At 42.9% G+C, this 21,831-nt stretch overlaps 1 protein-coding gene and 11 non-coding genes across 14 annotated transcripts in view; 2 read left to right on the forward strand and 10 right to left on the reverse strand.

The window, feature by feature from the left end:
* Positions 1 to 21,831, forward strand: part of znf1086 (zinc finger protein 1086) — an 893,143-nt gene that overhangs the window by 401,626 nt on the left and 469,686 nt on the right. The gene's annotated exons all lie outside the window — the stretch shown is intronic.
* LOC148682922 (U1 spliceosomal RNA) lies at positions 724 to 880 on the reverse strand. Its single transcript, XR_015944405.1, has one exon. It is a non-coding gene; the product is annotated as a U1 spliceosomal RNA (small nuclear RNA).
* The window catches only part of si:dkey-220a11.5, a 765,979-nt gene continuing 750,291 nt past the window's right edge, over positions 6,144 to 21,831 (forward strand). The window contains exons 1-8 of one of the 2 annotated variants that reach the window (XR_015943102.1): positions 6,144 to 6,279; positions 6,639 to 7,274; positions 7,351 to 7,392; positions 7,490 to 7,872; positions 7,944 to 7,991; positions 8,119 to 8,199; positions 8,277 to 8,354; positions 8,491 to 8,588. This is a non-coding gene — a transcript (si:dkey-220a11.5). Of the gene's footprint in view, positions 6,280 to 6,638; positions 7,275 to 7,350; positions 7,393 to 7,489; positions 7,873 to 7,943; positions 7,992 to 8,118; positions 8,200 to 8,276; positions 8,355 to 8,490; positions 8,589 to 21,831 lie in introns of those variants that run through there. The other variant, XR_015943104.1, reaches the window with a different exon arrangement.
* trnak-cuu (transfer RNA lysine (anticodon CUU)) lies at positions 11,965 to 12,037 on the reverse strand. Its single transcript has one exon. It is a non-coding gene; the product is annotated as a tRNA-Lys (tRNA).
* Positions 14,082 to 14,154, reverse strand: trnak-cuu (transfer RNA lysine (anticodon CUU)). The gene has a single exon. It is a non-coding gene; the product is annotated as a tRNA-Lys (tRNA).
* Positions 14,746 to 14,819, reverse strand: trnan-guu (transfer RNA asparagine (anticodon GUU)). The gene has a single exon. It is a non-coding gene; the product is annotated as a tRNA-Asn (tRNA).
* On the reverse strand, positions 14,928 to 15,000 carry trnak-cuu (transfer RNA lysine (anticodon CUU)). The gene has a single exon. It is a non-coding gene; the product is annotated as a tRNA-Lys (tRNA).
* On the reverse strand, positions 15,351 to 15,423 carry trnak-cuu (transfer RNA lysine (anticodon CUU)). Its single transcript has one exon. It is a non-coding gene; the product is annotated as a tRNA-Lys (tRNA).
* Positions 15,592 to 15,665, reverse strand: trnan-guu (transfer RNA asparagine (anticodon GUU)). Its single transcript has one exon. It is a non-coding gene; the product is annotated as a tRNA-Asn (tRNA).
* On the reverse strand, positions 16,618 to 16,690 carry trnak-cuu (transfer RNA lysine (anticodon CUU)). The gene has a single exon. It is a non-coding gene; the product is annotated as a tRNA-Lys (tRNA).
* trnak-cuu (transfer RNA lysine (anticodon CUU)) lies at positions 17,464 to 17,536 on the reverse strand. Its single transcript has one exon. It is a non-coding gene; the product is annotated as a tRNA-Lys (tRNA).
* On the reverse strand, positions 18,736 to 18,808 carry trnak-cuu (transfer RNA lysine (anticodon CUU)). Its single transcript has one exon. It is a non-coding gene; the product is annotated as a tRNA-Lys (tRNA).

Genomic DNA, 21,831 nt, shown 5'->3' on the forward strand with positions numbered 1-21,831 from the left:
TTCAAGTCTATCTGCTGGCTGGCATTGCACGCTGGAACTCTAACAGGGAGTCAGCCAGCGTCCAAGGGCGGAAAGGGAGGAAACATATGGTGTACATGTCTCCTCTGGTCCATCGCCTAAACCAAAGGTGCCAGGAGCTATTTGGGGAGGTGGAGGAGGCAAACTACAGGCCTCCGGTTCCTGCTGGTGTTGAGCGCATTGGTCTGGAGTACCTGTTTTCCCAGTCCTCAGAGCCCTTCAGTGCTCCTGATCATTACGCTCAGACTAGAGAGACACTTCAGGCAGATGAGGATGAGGACGAAGATGTTCCGGCTGGGGTGGCAGAGGAAGAGGAAGAGCTGCAGGAGGAAGATGATGATGTGGGCTACTCCTCAGACCGCGAGAGGGACAGCCTGACTCCTCTGAGGAACCGTCTGTGCCTCACCGATCAGGCAGTGGCTGCTGAATTTGACCCCTGTGTGGAGGACGTGTGCGGTCCCAATCATCTGCCTGGGTACCAGCACGTAGAGGATCTGTGTAAAGTCCTTGTTGAGATCGCCCTGGAGGAAGGAAAACTTGCCTTAAATGAGTCGACCAGGCAAAAGGTCATCAGCGCCTGGAACAAGCTTGACCTCCATGACCGCAGCATCCAACAATTCGACAGCCTCTACTCTCACATCACCAGGGGGTTGTTCACTCGCAAAAGCAGTTCATTCATGGTTTGCTGAAATTCAATCAACCAATCAGGTGCTGTAATTGCCTACACTTCTAAAATGAAATTTGCACGCCGTACAGGTCGATCGCCGTTCGCAGGGGTCAACGTGGCCGGAGTGCAATGGCCAAGCCTCGCCCTGGGTGAACCACCTTCTTGATCATGGTATCTCCCCTGCCAAGTAAGTATGAGTTGCAGGGCGGAGCAAATGGCAGCCACCGTTTTCTATCGGCCGTACTCCAGGGCGGTGATGCCCAGCCACCGAGCATGGGGAACGGGCCAGCAACCCCTGTCTCCTGACGGCGCTGTACTTGCAGCAGACGTGCCTGTGCTTGCAAACCACTCGCTAGTAACTGTGGCAACGCGTGAAGAGTTTGAGCTTCCTCCAGATGCTTGCTTATATCCATCTGTTTTCTTTCTCTACAGATGCCGTTTTTCTCTGCTTAGTTTCTGATTTGGTCTATTTGGACATGTCGACCTCCTGCTTTGCTGCGGTTCGGACCGCCTTTGCCTAGAGCTTTGGCTTTGCACTCTTGCCTTGTATATTTTGTGTCCTGTTTTCTTACGTCAGCCTATCAGCACAGTGCTCAAACGACATAGCTTGAAGAAGACGACGGGATCTACAAACGCTCCGCAAAAGAACTTCACTGACGAAAGCGGAAGCGCTAACGGAACAACCTCCCGCTGCAAGCACCTTACATTCCTGAGACGGGAAACCACCGACGGCTGGCTGCGAAATTGCCTCTGGTTCAGATTGGTTCAGAACCGTCCCTCTGCCCAAAACGCCACAGACGTCTGCAAAAGATTGCAGTTCTTGAAACAAAGTTACCTCTGATCCGAGCAGAAGCGTTCGCTTACTTAATGGCAGATAAAATGATGACCTTTCACACGGTCTGCATTCGTTCCGTCAGTAACAGTGGCAGGCCGGCCAATAAAATTCTGACATTCCACAGGGCACACTCGCTTGGCGGACAAAAACCACCGGGGGCTCTCTTTGCGTGTTCCTTCACCTGGTCAAACCGTTTTGAGGGGGGACCTTTCGAGTAGTTTTCGGCGTCAGAACAGACTCTTCTAGCGACGGGTGGGCAGGCCTTCCACATGCGCGCGCAGCTCTACTGGCGCAAAAGAGGCTTGGCAAAGGATGAGGAAGAGAGGGAAGCGCCGCTCCAGCCGGGTCCGACGCTACCGCCTGAACTCTGTCTTGAACCACTGTGCTCAGGGGAGAGCGCGAACGCAGTCCCCCACTACCAGAAATTATGCAGTCGAGATTCCCACATTTGGGAGTAGGGTGAAGCTGCAGGCCCGGAGACCCAACCGCACGCTCAGACCTGCACGCTCAGACCAGCACGTCCAGACCTATCATTTTCTCAGACAGTGCCACCTGCTGTTGGGTTGGGTGAAGCGGCAGGTATCGAGACCCACGCTCAGACCAGCACTTTCTAGGAAGTAGCAACATCGGACACGTGAGTAAGGTTATTCATTTTATTAAAGCGATTCTTGAAATTAGCAGGTTTTATGGCATAAAGCAATGTGACATCTTATTACACCAACAAACAATATTTCAGTGTTTGATTTGAATTAGTCAAAAGATAGCATTATTTTGTGATATTTACAGCGTGCTCTTATTTTCTGTTATTGTACCATTCTGGGACACTTTTCTAGCAATGATTTCTGGCAAAATAAAAAACTTTAAAGTAAAAATATTAAAATAAAATGTATTGTGTATATAAAGCAATTATTAATTGTAACATATTAAAGTGCTATGTAGGTCTACTGAATGTATTACTGTATTATCTATCTGAAAGTGGTTCAGACAATAACAGTAACACAATAACAGTTTAACAATTGTAAATAAGATCTCTGGAAATCAAAATATCAATTAATCTGCATAACATTTACAATGTGAGCTCTCTTAGGTTAAAACAAATATAATTTGCTTGTGACTTGTGTATTTTTTCCTAGATGGATATTACAATTCAAAAAGGGGGGTCTCTGCCAGTACCTGTACAGTGCACCAAATGCTGCACATATTTTCATTGTCCATTTTGTGATGCCTCGGTTTTCCAACCAACACGATTAAAAAAAAGTGCAATCACATCTGAAGGCACATTTTAATAGATTAGTCGAGCATGAAGGTAATATTTGAAAATGTACATCTTATTATAGTGAAAAATTGTAAGAACACTTAAAGTGCAATCTTATACTGCTTTTTTTAAAGAATTTACAATACACAGATGTGGACGCCTCTGCAGAAGTCAGCCACATTATCACTGCCTCTTCTGCAAATCAACCATTTTAAGAAAACCTGATTTTGTTAAACATTTAGGACTCTGCAAACAAAAACAACAACCACCAACCCCTCACACTAAAGCCATCACAACTTTTGCCACATCTCTGCCCGCCACACATGTGCCTCTCTCCACTGCCACAGCTCTGCCCGCCACACATGTGCCTCTCTCCATTGACACGGCTCTGCCTGCCACACATGTGCCTCTCTCCACTGCCACGGCTCTGCCCGCCACACATGTGCCTCTCTCCACTGCCACGGCTCTGCCCGCCACACATGTGCCTCTCTCCACTGCCATGGCTCTGCCCGCCACACATGTGCCTCTCTCCACTGCCACGGCTCTGCCCGCCACACATGTGCCTCTCTCCACTGATACAGCTCTGCCTGCCACACATGTGCCTCTCTCCACTGACACGGCTCTGCCCGCCACAAGTGTGCCTCTCTCCACTGACACGGCTCTGCCCGCCACACATTTGCCTCTTTCCACTGACACGGCTCTGCCTGCCACACATGTGCCTATCTCCATTGACACGGCTCTGCCTGCCACACATGTCCCTTTCTCCATTGACACGGCTCTGCCTGCCACACATGTGCCTCTCTCCACTGACACGGCTCTGCCCGCCACAAATGTGCCTCTCTCCACTGACACGGCTCTGCCCGCCACAAATGTGCCTCTCTCCACTGACACGGCTCTGCCCGCCACACATGTGCCTCTCTCCACTGACACGGCTCTTCCCGCCACAAATGTGCCTCTCTCCACTGACACGGCTCTGCCCGCCACACATGTGCCTCTCTCCACTGCCACGGCTCTGCCCGCCACACATGTGCCTCTATCCACTGACATGGCTCTGCCCACCACTTCTGGCATTTCTAGGCCCTTAAAAAAAATTGTCGGAAAAAACCAAAGCAACTAAAGAAATGTCCCAAAAATGATGGACATCACTTCCTCATCTCATCTTGACAGTGAGTGCATAGACCCTCAGAATGGAGTCTATATGGTCCACAAAAGTTTTCATGGAGCTTCTACTCCACTCCATGTGCAAATAAAAATATGGGGGGAACCACATTGTGTTTCATGTGAATTAAATGAGTGCCAGACTAATATGGAGTTGGCTTGGAGAAGTGGACTGCTGTCATACCAATGTGTTCACCTCCGGTCAGTTTCATACTGCAAAACATTTTAACCTCACCTTCACTCACAGAAGAAAGTTTAAAAGAAATGGTTAAAAGCAAGTGGTTTGGGCAGGACAAAATAAAACAGTGTGTAAATCGTCAAAAACTAGCCCAAAAAGAAAATGCACCACTGTCAGTTGAATCCAAGATTGGAGTCCCACCAACAAAAAGGTTCATATCGGTCTACGAGCCTAATATATCATATTATAGTAGACTGGGCAGAGTCATGGTATCATATGACACCAAGAAGAATTCATGGAACTGTCCCTGTGCAAAAACCCAGAGATCATGTACCCATAAATACATAGCAAAATGGCACCTCTGTCAAATTCACCCTGAACTCTTCCGAAAAGTTCGGAGCACTGAAAGCGCTGAAGAATTTCAGGCAGCAGCGATGGAGGAAAGTGATGAAAGTGAGAATTACCCTCCAAAGGACATTGCTAAAGTAAAGAGCATGGTAGAATACATCTTAATGAATAAAAAGCTACCATCTACTATTCCCAGTCATTTGAGGCTTTCTTCAGACTATAAGGAATTTCCAAAACACCTAATCCCTGATGAGACAATGTGCTACCACTGCTCAGACCGCACATTGCTCAGTGATCCTGTCTGCATTACACGTAACGCGAAAATTCTTACAACTACAGGAATTGTCCAAGGTGGATAATTGTTACTTACATATTTTATTTTAATTATGAAAAAGATACTAAACCATTTATTTTACATTCTGTATCTGCAGATATTTCAACCTACTACAAATTCTGTCCTTTCTGTGGAATGGTGTACCGTTACCAAGAGTGGGCTAATGGTTTGCATAACTTCAATGACCATGTCCTCCTTGAACTCTCTCTCTGCCTCACCATAAGAAACCTGTTGCAGGTAATCGTTATACAATACATATATTATATGTTATACAATATATTATTTTTTACAACAATTTCTTCAAAGGATTTCTTCATATTGTTTGATTTTAGGCAACATTAGGCACATTCAAATCAAGACTTAAAACACATCTGTTTAGCTGTGCCTTTACTGAATGAGCACTGTGCTACGTCCGACAGTTCACACTATTATGTTTTCTGTTTTTAACTGTTTTTTAAATCATTTTTATTCTTTGTTTTTATTTTCTTATACTTGTCTCTTTTATTCTTGTTTATGTAAAGCACTTTGAATTACCATTGAGTATGAAATGTGCTATATAAATAAACTTGCCTGGCCTTGCCTATATAAGTACTGATTAACTGTGATTTCTTTATCATAGGTGCATACAGCAGTCAGCAGAGTAGTGGAGTACTTGGAGGTAACTACAGGTGTACAGTTCCCCTCAGCAGTTACTCTTCTCCACGGCTATCTGCATTTTGAGGCCCTAACTGACCATGAATACGAGTATTCATGTGTATCTTGTGGTGACCATCCACCTGTGGTCATAATGGACCTCCACCAGAAGGCATCCTTTCATCTCTCTGGTAAATATCTTTCCTTTTTACTGCAGAGAGGTAAGTCTTATTAGTAAAACTATTAGTAAGTTTATAGTATGTATTTATTTTCTTTAGTGAGTGATCTTTCACAGCCTCCACAAGATTTTAATGGAGAGGTGGATTTAAGTAAGGAAATTTATAATATCAGGAATGGCATGTCATCAATATTTAATTTCATAAGTGTTTTCAGGAGTACAATCTAAATTCACTGATGTACTAACATGTTTGTTTGTCCTAAAGGTCAAAAAAACAATCCATTTAGTGTTACACCTAGTTACAACTTTTGGGCACCCTGGATCGGGAATAAGACTCGCATAGCGAATGTTGTTCTCAACACTGAATTTGAGAAAGTGCACAAAGCAAAAACTGCAGAACGAACAGAATAACTGTCTCTGAAGATCGCTTAAAGGACGAACTTTCAAAACAGAAAGTAAAATATTGAATGCTAATTATATGTATTATTTGTCAGTGTTGGCATTTCATTTAACATGTGTGTTTTATGTGATAGGTGGGAGTGATAAGAAGACTGTGTCAAGAGTGTGGTTTAGATGCCAAAGGCTGACGCACAGATCTACTCCTGCGACTTTGGGAGGAGATGAGGTCAAGGGAGGCCTATGACAAGGTTTTTGAAAAGATTTGGGCTGCTTCAGGTAAACCTCAATGTTGCACATTAAAATATTACAAATAAATCAGAAATGTACAAAGTCACATAGACATAATGGGTCCTGTTTTCTGCTTGGCACTGATTGGGGAGTCACTGGTGGTGTACAGCTCTGGGGGGTGTTGGAGGTGGCCTCGTCTGACACCAGGGTGTATTGTTGCTTTCCGTGTGGGGGAGTGTATTTACATCTCTGAGGCACTGCATCTTTAAAATTTTTAAAAGTATACTTTGTTAAGGTTAATGCCACTGCCCTCCATCATAACCTATGGTCATTTAAGTCCCAATGTCATTAATGGGATTTGATTATGTTTTCTTAACTATTTGCTTATCTTTTTTTGTCTGTTCCAGGAGGTTGGGCCGTCATCATGTGTCCTTGTGGCATAGTTTACAGTATAAAATGTAATCTGCGAGCAGAAAGTCCACGGGATTTTGCAGATGTGCTTCTGTCTTGGAAGCATCTGCCTAATGTTGTTATTTATGACTTTGCCCGTGGACTGTCCACCCACACAAATTTGAGGCAACCCATAACTTTCACACCTTTCGAGGGAAGGTTACTCAAACCAACCACTGAAAATATTGCAAAAGCAAAATCAGGAAAATTACAGGTAACTCTGCCATGGCTCACTGCAAAAAAGCAAAGTCCAGATCCGGATGCTCATCCAATAACTGGTTCTGCAGAACACTATGTTCTGTATGACCGCTTTCACGAAGACAACACAAAAGATCCTCGTGATTCACTGAGGAAGCTTCGTCTTGTGCCTTAACTAGCTGGCAAAGTTAACAGTCAGGCTGCAGAACAGCTTTTTTCAAAGCTAAAGAAAAATAACTACTTTATGAACATGGCATTGCCATCCACACATGTTTTCCTCATGCGAAACATCATCCACCATTACAATGTCAGAAAAAACGAGAAACGTCTTCATGACATAAAAAAGGAATTCAACACAAACATTCACATGAATGACCACAGCCAGGTTGTGTTAGGTAATGTTTCCCTTACTGTGTAACAAATACATCAATTTATCCATAACTGTACTTATGTGTATATTTGTATTTATAGAAAATCCATCCTCCACAGAGAAATGCATGGACATGTCACTTGGTAATTTGACTGTTCTTTCCAGTTGCTCAGTGTCAAGTTTCTGTTCTGTAATTATTATGTGTTATTTTCTAATTTTGATGCTTTAATGTACTCTTAGGACCACTGACAGCACTGCCAGAAAATATTGTGACTTTACAAACGACCGCTGCATCACCAGGCATAACATCAGTCACATCTCCTCTGTCATCAGTACCAATTACAGAAAAAACAGCTTGTGAACCTACCACTCTTCTGAATTTTTTTGGAACCTACTAAGCCTTGGGAGAGGGACTGGGATCCATTACAAGAGAAACTGGTGAACAATTACCATTACATACAAACGCACACACACACACATATTTATTGTTATTATTATTACAGCTTGATTATGTGCTGGACCGAAATCGCCCTGGCAGTGAAATAATTGTGAAGGAGGGGCAAGTGTGCCTTATTCGAGAAGAATTTTGGAGCCTTGGATTGTTGAGGGACATGGACTCCCATGTAAGCAGTCTGTTTTTTTATTATAACTTTTTTTTATTAAAAACATTGACTTATCAAAGTTTTTATTGCAGATTGGAAACGCCTGCATGAAGCTTATTTGTGAAATGGCTCGACAAATTGTATGTACTATAAAACATAATATTTATATAGATTGTTTTAACTTGATCCAAATTTAAAAAAAAAACAATTTCTAAACTGTGTGAAAATGTTCATGTCATTGTCAACAGTTTCTTTTTATTCATGTAGGGCAAGGACATATACATTGAGGACTTTTATGTTGTCCCTGTGTGGAAAAAAACTCCTAACAACATTGTTACTGGATTACCGGTGCGTGTATGTACTATATTTACTGTGTGAGAAGTACAAACTAAATTAAACGACATAACTGTCCTGATCAATTCTAGGAAGATGCAGACTTGAAAGACCTGTTAGCCTTTCTAGCATGGACAAATGCCAAAGGACCAGACCACTTTGTTGTCTGTGTAAGAAAATATTGAAATGTCTAGTGCATACATTAATTGGTATTGCAATGTGTGTGTTTCTAAAATAAAACACTGAAAAATCTTGGAAGAAGCAATAATGTTCAAATGAAATATTTTTACACCTTTAACATTGTAGATAATGATGCCGCTTCGAAGAGAGATGGTGTTTTTAGACTCTCTGTACGCAGAGCATGAATCAGGATTTGGAGATGAGGAATACAGGGCAATTTTTAGGTCTATTAATAAACTAAGACGTTTCAGCCTTTATGTGATATATGGCTACGTTCCTATAGCCATTTCTATTTATTTCCTAACCGTGTATTATAGTTCTGCCACTTTTGGCTACGTTCCTATAGCCGTTTCTTGAACTTCTGGCTATGTTCATCTAGCCTTTTTTATGCATGGTGTTCTAGAGTTGAGGTGAGCTGTAATTGTTAGTATTACGACTATGTTTTGTTTACAGGAAAATTGCTTACCAAGTGGATCATGGGACATGGTCTGAAAAGACTGGATATGATTTTCCAGTGAGGAATCAACTTTAAAAAAAAAATTATTTGGCTTTTACAACAATTAAATTTTTTGTACATTATTCTAAAATAAAATTGATTTGCTTTGCCTATTTTAGGCTTTGCCACGTCAGACAAGAGGGAATGATTGTGGTGTTTTTGTACTCATGGTAAGATATAAATTGATTTAATTGATTTAAAGATTTTGTAAACATTGTAAATGACTGTGGCTTCTCTCTTTTCAGTACACCCTCTCAATGGTGTGTGGCATTGGGTTTCAATTCCAGGAGGTATTATTTTATTATTTATGTAACTTTATTTTGTTGGTGCTTTTTTTAATCATAGTTAAAATGTAACTATTTTAGTGTATATTATCTTGCTTTCTTCTAAGCAACATATCTTTTAAAAAAAGGGGCATGGTTATTGCAAGCACACCCAACTTCATGTATTAACAAAAACATGTTGGTTAACTGTCAGACTAAACAGTCTTTCTTTCAGATGGATTACCTATCATCCGTCAGTGGTGGTGCCTTCTACTCATGGAACGATTTCAAATTGATGGGTAAGTCAGTATTTATTTATTTTTCTTGTAAATCTGTAAAATTAAAAATTTATATTGTGTCAATACAACAACTTGTAACATGAATAACAAAACATACTTAAAATCTCTCTTACCTCGGTCCCAGTAACTCCCCTCGCTGGCCAGCAGAGGCCACCATCTCCGGACTTTTAGCATTACGTCATCCATCTACACTGATTGCGCATACACCTGATTGGAATCTGGCTAATGACCCACGTACCTCTTATAAGCCGCACTCAAACACTCGTTCAGGGCGAAGTCTTGTTTAGCCCCGGCCAGCATTTCTGAGCATGATCTCCAGCCTGATCTCCTGTGCACGACTCCAGCCTGTCTCTTACTTTGCTTCGCCTTCTGCCTGCCCACGACCCACGCTTGTTATACGGACTCTGACTCTCTCTCTGCCTGCCCACGAACCACGCCTGTTACACGGACTCTGATCCTTGCTGCCTGCCCTTGACCCAAGCCTGCATAACAGATCCTGGTTCTCGCTCACTCCCTTCCACTCATGCCTGGTAACTCACTCTGTGTCTGTTCATCATCAGTCTTGATACCCATACTACTACTGTGGATGTGTTTGTGCACTCCGGTGCATATTGTGTGTTTGAGTGAAGTTGTGATTAATAAATACTGCATAATGGATCCCTCCGTGTCAGTCTCCTCGTTACACAGTAATTATGGATTTTGTCTTGTTATTAAAAGCTATGGGCACAGATTTGCTTTCTGGACTGAGGAGGCAAGAAGTGTCGTGGATGGAAAGATTCTGCTCCTTTTTAGGGTGAAAAGAAAAACCACATCCAATCTTCCGGCACATGTCAAAGCAGTTCAAGATCGGGAAAGGAATGACAAAAGATTAATGGACTTGATTATCACATCAAAATCAGCAGAGCAGCATTTGGTGGTATAGATGGTTCCACTTTAAATTACTCCTCTAGACACTGAGTATGGTTGACTTAAATATAGTCAAGTGACAACTTAACTATTATTTGCCAAATATAATTAATTACTTGTGCATTTACATATGAAATATAATTTCCTTCTATGGCCCAAAGGATATACTCGGTGGGAAAAGGTCAAATTGGTTTCCACTAAAACCCCGTTCTCAAGTGCCTGTCTACATTGAGAATGAGCAGTCCCAGTCAATCATTTGTGACTACATCAGAGGAATTCTTAATAAAATCAAAACACAGCTGACCTTCAATGATGAGGTGGAGTTCATTTGTGGATGTCTCCTCCCAGAGGTAATCACAAAACATGTATGTACATGAGCATGCTTATGTTCTGCAGTGTGTGTTTTATTTTATTAATTGGTTTATCTGTATGTTTGTACAGGCCATAACTCATGGCATTTCCGAGTTACAAGGCTTGTCTTGGCAGGAGGCTGAAGATGTCTTCCTCCAGGGCCACATTTATCACGCAAGGTATGTTTACATTTTTTTTTTGTACAAAAGCTGTTAAGTTTTTATGTTAAACACAATTTCTGACAACAGCATTTTTTTTTTTTTAGTGAAGTTGAGGAATTTAACAGAAGAATTGCTCGAGAAATGGAAAAATCTCCCCAACAAGAATGTAAAGCATTTTATTTTATATGTAATTAATACATTATTAATCCAAGTATTGTTTTTCTCTGCATTTTTTACAGCTCGATGACTTGTAGGACCTCATGAAAATTTATAAAAAAATAAAGTTTGGTGTGAGAAAATTACTCAGAGTACTGTCATTTATTCTGTGAATAATAAGATAATGTTCATTCCCTCAACTCGATACTAAAGAGTTTGATAAATCCTTAATGATTTAAAAACAAAAAACAACAACAAACACAATAAATGACTGAACATATTTAAGTAACTGAACAATATCTATTTACAAATACAGTTAATTAAAATACAACAGACTTAATGCATTAAATCATAATCTAGTATGTTTAATATTTTATATAATAATGTATTCAATCATAGTGCAATATTTTATAGTAGAAAAATAGTGTAATTTACAATTTATAAATCAATGAATTCAGGTTAGGCAATTTTTCCAACAGCAGGTGGCACTGTCTGAGAAAACGATAGGTCTGGAAGTGCTGGTCTGAGCGAGCAGGTCTGAGCATGCGGTTGTGTCTCGGGGCCTGCAGCTTCATAATGTTGCCACAGAGACTTAGGGAATGGTCACCTACAGTGGTAGAAACGCGGAACTTTGTCTAGACACTGTTAACAGTGATACCTTCCCTACCCATGACAATGTTCTGCTAAATCCTGATTTCATCTTGTAACGCTGGACAGAATGTGGCCCAGGATCTTTGTCCAGTGCACGTGTTAGCAGTAGCAAGGCAGCAAAATGATTGATCCATCCCTGGGTGGGCTTGAACCACCAACCTTTCAGTTAACAGCCGAACGCGCTAACCGATTGTGCCACAGAGACTTAGTGAAAAGTCACCTACAGTGGTAGAAACGTGGAACTTTGTCTCAAATGGTCTGCTATATGAACCCTAATGTAAGTTTGCTGAGAGAGAGAGAGAGAAAAGTAACAGAAACGCCCAACGTGGGGCTCGAACCCACGACCCTGAGATTAAGAGTCTCATGCTCTACCGACTGAGCTAGCCAGGCGGATGAGGAGTCCCCACTAGAACTAGACACTGTTAACAGTAATACCTTCCCTTCCCGTGACAATATTCTGCTAAATCCTGATTTCATCTTGTAACGCTGGACAGAATGTGGCCCAGGATCTATGTCCAGTGCACGTGTTAGCAGTTGCAAGGCAGCGAAATGCCTAATTCGTCCCTGGGTGGGCTTGAACCACCAACCTTCCAGTTAACAGCCAAACGCGCTAACCGATTGCGCCACAGAGACTTAGTGAAAAGTCACCTACAGAGGTAGAAACGCGGAACTTTGTCTCAAAGTCTGCTACATGAACCCTAATGTAAGTTTGCTGGGAGAGAGAGAGAAAAATAACAGGAACGCCCAACATGTGGCTCGAACCCACGACCCTGACATTAAGAGTCTCATGCTCTACCGACTGAGCTAGCCGGGCTGATGAGATGAACTTTTAAGAGCTAAACACTGTTTACAGTAATACCTTCCCTACCCATGACAATGTTCTGCTAAATCCTGATTTCGTCTTGTAACGCTGGGCAGAATGTGGCCCAGGATCTATGTCGTGCACGTGTTAGCAGTTACAAGGCAGCAAAAGGCTTGATCAGTCCCTGGGTGGGCTTGAACCAACAACCTTTCAATTAACAGCCTAACACGCTAACTGATTGCGCCACAGAGACTTAGTGAAAGGTCACCTACAGTGGTAGAAACGCGGAACTTTGTCTCAAAAGGTCTGCTATATGAACCCTAATGATAGTTTGCTGAGAGAAAGAGAGGTAACAGAAACGCCCAATGTGGGGCTCTAACCCACGGTGCTGAGATTAAGAGTCTCATGCTCTATCGACTGAGCTAGCGGGGATGATGAGAAGCTCTTTTAGGAACCAGAAACAGTTTACAGTAATACCTTCCCTACCCGTGACAATCTTCTGCTAAATCCTGATTTCATCTTGTAACGCTGGACAGAATGTGGCCCAGGATCTATGTCCAGTGCACGTGTTAGCAGTTGCAAGGCAGCAAAATGCCTAATTCGTCCCTGGGTGGGCTTGAACCACCAAACTTTCAGTTAACAGCCGAACGGGCTCACCAATTGCACCACAGAGACTTAGTGAAAGGTCACCTACAGAGGTAGAAACGCTGAACTTTGTCTCAAAAGGTCTGCTATATGAACCCTAATGATAGTTTGCTGAGAGAAAGAGAGGTAACAGAAACGCCCAATGTGGGGCTCTAACCCACGACGCTGAGATTAAGAGTCTCAAGCTTTATCGACTGAGCTAGCGGGGCTGATGAAAAGCTCTTCTAGGAGCTAGAAACCGTTTACAGTAATACCTTCCCTACCCGTGACAATGTTCTGCTAAATCCTGATTTCATCTTGTAACGCTGGACAGAATGTGGCCCAGGATATATGCCCAGTGCACGGTTTAGCAGTTGCAAGGCAGCAAAATGCCTAATTCGTCCCTGGGTGGGCTTCAACCACCAACCTTTCAGTTAACAGCCAAACGCGCTAACCGATTGCACCACAGAGACTTAGTGAAAAGTCACCTACAGTGGTAGAAAGTCAGAACTTTGTCTCAAAAGGTCTGCTATATGAACCCTAATGTAAGTTTGCTAAGAGAGAGAGAGAAAAGTAACAGAAACGCCCAACGAGGGGCTCGAACCCACGACCCTGACATTAAGAGTCTCGAGCTCTACCGACTGAGCTAGCCAGGCGAATAAGGAGTCACCACTAGAAATAGACACTGTTTACAGTAATACCTTCCCTACCCGTGACAATGTTCTGCTAAATCCTGATTTCGTCTTGTAACGCTGGGCAGAATGTGGCCCAGGATCTATGTCCAGTGCACGTGTTAACAGTTACAAGGCAGCAAAACGCTTGATCCGTCCCTGGGTGGGCTTGAACCACCAACCTTTCAGTTAACAGCCTAACGCGCTAACCGATTGCACCACAGAGTCTTAATGAAAGGTCACCTACAGTGGTAGAAACGCTGAACTTTGTCTCAAAAGGTCTGCTATATGAACCCTAATGATAGTTTGCTGAAAGAGAGAGAGAAAAGTAACAGGACACCCAACGTGGGGCTCGAACCCACGACCCTGAGATTAAGAGTCTCATGCTCTACCGACTGAGCTAGCCGGGCTGATGAGAAGCTCTTTTAGGAACCAGAAACCGTTTACAGTAATACCTTCCTACCCGTGACAATCTTCTGCTAAATCCTGATTTCATCTTGTAACGCTTGACAGATTGTGGCCCAGGATCTATGTCCAGTGCACGTATTAGCAGTTGCAAGGCAGCAAAATGCCTAATTCGTCTTTGGGTGGGCTTGAACCACCAACCTTTCAGTTAACAGCCGAATGCGCTAACCGATTGCGCCACAGAGACTTAGTGAAAAGTCACCTACAGTGGTAGAAACGCGTAACTTTGTCTCAAAGTCTGCTACATGAAACCTTATGTAAGTTTGCTGGGAGAGAGAGAGAAAAGTAACAGGAACGCCCAACGTGGGGCTCAAACCCACGACCCTGAGATTAAGAGTCTCATGCTCTACCGACTGCGCTAGCCGGGCTGATGAGAAGCTCTTTTAGGAACCAGAAACCCTTTACAGTAATACCTTCCTACCCGTGACAATCTTCTGCTAAATCCTGATTTCATCTTGTAACGCTGGACAGAATGTGGCCCAGGATCTATGTCCAGTGCACGTGTTAGCAGTTGCAAGGCAGCAAAATGCCTAATTCGTCCCTGGGTGGGCTTGAACCACCAACCTTTCAGTTAACAGCCGAACGCGCTAACCGATTGCGCCACAGAGACTTAGTGAAAAGTCACCTACAGTGGTAGAAACGCGTAACTTTGTCTCAAAGTCTGCTACATGAAACCTTATGTAAGTTTGCTGGGAGAGAGAGAGAAAAGTAACAGGAACGCCCAACGTGGGGCTCGAACCCACGACCCTGAGATTAAGAGTCTCATGCTCTACCGACTGAGCTAGCCGGGCTGATGAGAAGCTCTTTTAGGAACCAGAAACCGTTTACAGTAATACCTTCCTACCCGGGACAATCTTCTGCTAAATCCTGATTTCATCTTGTAACGCTTGACAGATTGTGGCCCAGGATCTATGTCCAGTGCACGTGTTAGCAGTTGCAAGGCAGCAAAATGCCTAATTTGTCCTTGGGTGGGCTTGAACCACCAACCTTTCAGTTAACAGCCGAACGCGCTAACCGATTGCGCCACAGAGACTTAGTGAAAAGTCACCTACAGTGGTAGAAACGCGTAACTTTGTCTCAAAGTCTGCTACATGAAACCTTATGTAAGTTTGCTGGGAGAGAGAGAGAAAAGTAACAGGAACGCCCAACGTGGGGCTCGAACCCACGACCCTGAGATTAAGAGTCTCATGCTCTACCGACTGAGCTAGCCGGGCTGATGAGAAGCTCTTTTAGGAACCAGAAACCGTTTACAGTAATACCTTCCTACCCGTGAAATTCTTCTGCTAAATCCTGATTTCATCTTGTAACGCTGGACAGAATGTGGCCCAGGATCTATGTCCAGTGCACGTGTTAGCAGTTGCAAGGCAGCAAAATGCCTAATTCGTCCCTGGGTGGGCTTGAACCACCAACCTTTCAGTTAACAGCCGAACGCGCTAACCGATTGCGCCACAGAGACTTAGTGAAAAGTCACCTACAGTAGTAGAAACGCGTAACTTTGTCTCAAAGTCTGCTAAATGAAACCTTATGTAAGTTTGCTGGGAGAGAGAGAGAAAAGTAACAGGAACGCCCAACGTGGGGCTCGAACCCACGACTCTGAGATTAAGAGTCTCATGCTCTACCGACTGCGCTAGCCGGGCTGATGAGAAGCTCTTTTAGGAACCAGAAACCGTTTACAGTAATACCTTCCTACCCGTGACAATCTTCTGCTAAATCCTGATTTCATCTTGTAACGCTGGACAGAATGTGGCCCAGGATCTATGTCCAGTGCACGTGTTAGCAGTTGCAAGGCAGCAAAATGCCTAATTCATCCCTGGGTGGGCTTGAACCACCAACCTTTCAGTTAACAGCCGAACGCGCTAACCGATTGCGCCACAGAGACTTAGTGAAAAGTCACCTACAGTGGTAGAAACGCGTAACTTTGTCTCAAAGTCTGCTACATGAAACCTTATGTAAGTTTGCTGGGAGAGAGAGAAAAGTAACAGGAACGCCCAACGTGGGGCTCGAAGCCACGACCCTGAGATTAAGAGTCTCATGCTCTACCGACTGAGCTAGCCGGGCTGATGACAAGCTCTTTTAGGAACCAGAAACCGTTTACAGTAATACCTTCCTACCCGTGACAATGTTCTGCTAAATCCTGATTTCATCTTGTAACGCTTGACAGATTGTGGCCCAGGATCTATGTCCAGTGCACGTGTTAGCAGTTGCAAGGCAGCAAAATGCCTAATTCGTCCTTGGGTGGGCTTGAACCACCAACCTTTCAGTTAACAGCCGAACGCACTAACCGATTGCGCCACAGAGACTTAGTGAAAAGTCACCTACAGTGGTAGAAACGCGTAACTTTGTCTCAAAGTCTGCTACATGAAACCTTATGTAAGTTTGCTGGGAGAGAGAGAGAAAAGTAACAGGAACGCCCAACGTGGGGCTCGAACCCACGACCCTGAGATTAAGAGTCTCATGCTCTACCGACTGAGCTAGCCGGGCTGATGAGATGAACTTTTAAGAGCTAAACACTGTTTACAGTAATACCTTCCCTACCCGTGACAATGTTCTGCTAGATCCTGATTTCGTCTTGTAACGCTGGGCAGAATGTGGCCCAGGATCTATGTCCAGTGCACGTGTTAGCAGTTACAAGGCAGTAAAACGCTTGATCCGTCCCTGGGTGGGCTTGAACCACCAACCTTTCAGCTAACAGCCTAACGCGCTAACCGATTGCACCACAGAGTCTTAGTGAAAGGTCACCTACAGTGGTAGAAACGCTGAACTTTGTCTCAAAAGGTCTGCTATATGAACCCTAATGATAGTTTGCTGAGAGAAAGAGAGGTAACAGAAACGCCCAATGTGGGGCTCTAACCCACGACGCTGAGATTAAGAGTCTCGTGCTCTACCGACTGAGCTAGCCAGGCGAATAAGGAGTCACCTTTAGAAATAGACACTGTTAACAGTAATACCTTCCCTACCCGTGACAATATTCTGCTAAATCCTGATTTCATCTTGTAACGCTAAACAGAATGTGGCCCAGGATCTATGTCCAGTGCACGTGTTAGCATTTGCAAGGCAGCAAAATGCCTAATTCGTCCCTGGGTGGGCTTGAACCACCAACCTTTCAGTTAACAGCTGAACGCGCTAACCGATTGCGCCACAGAGACTTAGTGAAAAGTCACCTACAGTGGTAGAAACGCGTAACTTTGTCTCAAAGTCTGCTACATGAAACCTTATGTAAGTTTGCTGGGAGAGAGAGAGAAAAGTAACAGGAACGCCCAACGTGGGGCTCGAACCCACGACCCTGAGATTAAGAGTCTCATGCTCTACCGACTGAGCTAGCCGGGCTGATGAGATGAACTTTTAAGAGCTAAACACTGTTTACAGTAATACCTTCCCTACCCGTGACGATGTTCTGCTAGATCCTGATTTCGTCTTGTAACGCTGGGCAGAATGTGGCCCAGGATCTATGTCCAGTGCACGTGTTAGCAGTTACAAGGCAGTAAAACGCTTGATCCGTCCCTGGGTGGGCTTGAACCACCAACCTTTCAGCTAACAGCCTAACGCGCTAACCGATTGCACCACAGAGTCTTAGTGAAAGGTCACCTACAGTGGTAGAAACGCTGAACTTTGTCTCAAAAGGTCTGCTATATGAACCCTAATGATAGTTTGCTGAGAGAAAGAGAGGTAACAGAAACGCCCAATGTGGGGCTCTAACCCACGACGCTGAGATTAAGAGTCTCATGCTTTATCGACTGAGCTAGCGGGGCTGATGAAAAGCTCTTTTAGGAGCTAGAAACCGTTTACAGTAATACCTTCCCTACCCGTGACAATGTTCTGCTAAATCCTGATTTCATCTTGTAACGCTGGACAGAATGTGGCCCAGGATATATGCCCAGTGCACGGTTTAGCAGTTGCAAGGCAGCAAAATGCCCAATTCGTCCCTGGGTGGGCTTCAACCACCAACCTTTCAGTTAACAGGCAAACGCGCTAACCGACTGCACCACAGAGACTTAGTGAAAGGTCACCTACAGTGGTAGAAAGTCAGAACTTTGTCTCAAAAGGTCTGCTATATGAAGCCTAATGTAAGTTTGCTGAGAGAGAGAGAGAAAAGTAACAGAAACGCCCAACGAGGGGCTCAAACCCACGACCCTGACATTAAGAGTCTCGTGCTCTACCGACTGAGCTAGCCAGGCGAATAAGGAGTCACCTTTAGAAATAGACACTGTTAACAGTAATACCTTCCCTACCCGTGACAATATTCTGCTAAATCCTGATTTCATCTTGTAACGCTAAACAGAATGTGGCCCAGGATCTATGTCCAGTGCACGTGTTAGCATTTGCAAGGCAGCAAAATGCCTAATTCGTCCCTGGGTGGGCTTGAACCACCAACCTTTCAGTTAACAGCTGAACGCGCTAACCGATTGCGCCACAGAGACTTAGTGAAAAGTCACCTACAGTGGTAGAAATGCGTAACTTTGTCTCAAAGTCTGCTAGATGAAACCTTATGTAAGTTTGCTGGGAGAGAGAGAGAAAAGTAACAGGAACGCCCAACGTGGGGCTCGAACCCACGACCCTGAGATTAAGAGTCTCATGCTCTACCGACTGAGCTAGCCGGGCTGATGTGAAGCTCTTTTAGGAACGAGAAACCCTTTACAGTAATACCTTCCTACCCGTGACAATCTTCTGCTAAATCCTGATTTCATCTTGTAACGCTGGACAGAATGTGGCCCAGGATCTATGTCCAGTGCACGTGCTAGCAGTTACAAGGCAGCAAAATGCTTAATCCGTCCCTGGGTGGGCTTGAACCACCAACCTTTCAGTTAACAGCCGAACGCGCTAACTGATTGCGCCACAGAGACGTAGTGAATGGTCACCTACAGTGGTAGAAACCCGGAACTTTGTCTCAAAAGGTCTGCTATATGAACCCTAATGATAGTTTGCTGAGAGAAAGAGAGGTAACAGAAACGCCCAATGTGGGGCTCTAAGCCACGACGCTGAGATTAGGAGTGTTATGCTCTATCGACTGAGCTAGCGGGGATGATGAGAAGCTCTTTTAGGAACCAGAAATCGTTTACAGTAATACCTTCCCTACCCGTGAAAATCTTCTGCTAAATCCTGATTTCATCTTGTAATGCTGGACAGAATGTGGCCCAGGATCTATGTCCAGTGCACGTGTTAGCAGTTACAAGGCAGCAAAATGCTTGATTTGTCCCTGGGTGGGCTTGAACCACCAACCTTTCAGTTAACAGCCGAACGCGCTAACCGATTGCACCACAGAGACTTAGTGAAAGGTCACCTACAGTGGTAGAAACGTGGAACTTTGTCTCAAAAGGTCTGCTATACGAACGCTAATGTAAGTTTGCTGAGATAGAGAGAGAAAATAACAGAAACGCCCAACGTGGGGCTCGAACCCAAGACCCTGACATTAAGAGTCTCATGCTCTACCGACTGAACTAGCCAGGCGGATGAGGAGTCCCCACTGGAACTAGACACTGTTAACATTAATACCTTCCTTACCCGTGACAATGTTCTACTAAATCCTGATTTCATCTTGTAACGCTGGACAGAATGTGGCCCAGGATATATGCCCAGTGCACATGTTAGCAGTTGCAAGGCAGCAAAGTGCGTAATTCGTCAGTGGGTGGGCTCGAATCACCAACCTTTGGGTCATTATATCTTGTTCAATTACCTATTTATTCATTTATACTATTCATTTTATTTATTTACTCATTTATATTAATATGCGAATATGTCTCAATAAATAATTAAAACTTTGTTAATTAGTTGAGTGCTATAGGTCTTACAAAAGCCTTTTATCTAAAAATAGCATAAAAACTCTTAACAGTACATAAGCTCATTGATCTCTCTATTTTTCCTCCTAAAATAGGTCTCTGGTAATTCATCTTCATCGCCCAACTATTTTTTTTTTTCAATTATTTCAATGCAGTCTTTTGGTATTGCTTTTTTCAACTCATGACATTGTCTTTGTAATTTTGCTTTATCAACTCTTTTATACCCATCCTCCACAATTACTTTTAATGGTACAAATCCTTTTATTACTTCATATAATACATATTTAACTTGTCTTAATCCTCCGTCCCACCATTCCTTAAAATATAAAACATTTCCTTCACTTAAAATTGTTTAATTCAGTAAAAGTGGTTGTTCTAGAATCTGCACCCTTGCTTTTGGTATAATCAACAAATTTTCTAAAAATCCCCCTCATGATTCTAAGACCTCAACATAAAATTTTGGCAGACCTGCTATCAATCCGTTTCTTCATCTTCATCCATAAAACATTACATCCCATATTAAAATGTCCACATTTCTTCAAATAATAACCCAACACACTTTTCCAAATCACACCCATTTTCCCTTCCAAAAACCTTTGAATAATCTTAATTGTTAATGCTTTCATTTTTAAAAAACTATCCAAAAGTCCCAGACCCCCTTCTTTTACCTCCCCAATCAAAGTATAATAAGCAATCTTGGCTCTTCTATTTCCCCACAAAAACTACATCAATTTTTTTTATAGTATACTTCAGGCAACGCAGTTACACCTAACACATACCAGACCTTTGACAACATTAAAGCATTTAAGATGAATACTTTCCCTTTTATCGTCAAATTCTAGCTTTCCAAAATCTCTGTCTTTTCTCAATTCCATTTAAAACTCTCTCCCAATTTAAAATATCTGCTTTATTAGAATCCATCCCCACCCAAATTCCCAAAATGTTTGTTTCCTTTTCTTCTTTAAAGGGTATATGTTGTGTTATTTCTTTTACTCTTCCCACCCTCACGCTCAAACTTTTTCCAACATTAACCTTAGCTCCTGATGCTTTACAATATCGCTCTAAAATCCCCAACGATGTAGTATCATCAGCGTATTGATACACAGCTTCTCTGTTGTCATTGTTTTCTATTTGTATCCCTTTAATGCTTCTATCTGATTTTATTGCCAATCCCAGTGGCTCAGCTATCAGTGTGTATAATAAAGCAGACAATGGACATCCTTGCCTTATTGATCTAGTTGGTTGAAGACATTCTGTTTAAAAAAAATTACATTTAATACAAGTTAAAATATCTGTATAAATTTTTTTAATCCATTTTCTAAAATTTTCCCCAAATCCAAACTCCTTAAGAATTGCAAATAAAAAATCATGCTCTACCCTGTCAAAAGCCTTCTTCAGATCTAAACCTATTAAAACCCCCCCCTTTCTCTTTTTCTTTCATATAGTAGACAGTTTAGCTTACCCAATTCACCTGTACCGCATGTTTTTTCGATTGTGGGGAAAACCGGAGAACCCAGAGGAAACCTACGCGAACACTGGGAGAACATGCAAACTCCACACAGAATTGCCAACTGACCAGGGCACAGTACTGTGTGTGTGTGTGTGTGTGTGTATGTATATATATAAAGCAGCTACTTTTTTTCAGCAAATTATGTACCCTTTAGCCCCTTCACAACCCTTTAAATGTTTATCTTGCATAAACTTTTTTTTTATTTATTTATTTATGTTTTTTTTATTAATTTAATTTTTATTTATTTACTTTTTTACGGTAAATACAATTGTCATTACTATACGCGTTTTTTTTCCCTATATTTGTGTCTGCCTATTGTTGTAATTGTATTACATCTT

Source organism: Danio rerio, chromosome 4, assembly GCF_052040795.2.
Source record: "Danio rerio strain M-AB ecotype USA chromosome 4, GRCz13ab, whole genome shotgun sequence".
NCBI lineage: Eukaryota > Metazoa > Chordata > Actinopteri > Cypriniformes > Danionidae > Danio > Danio rerio.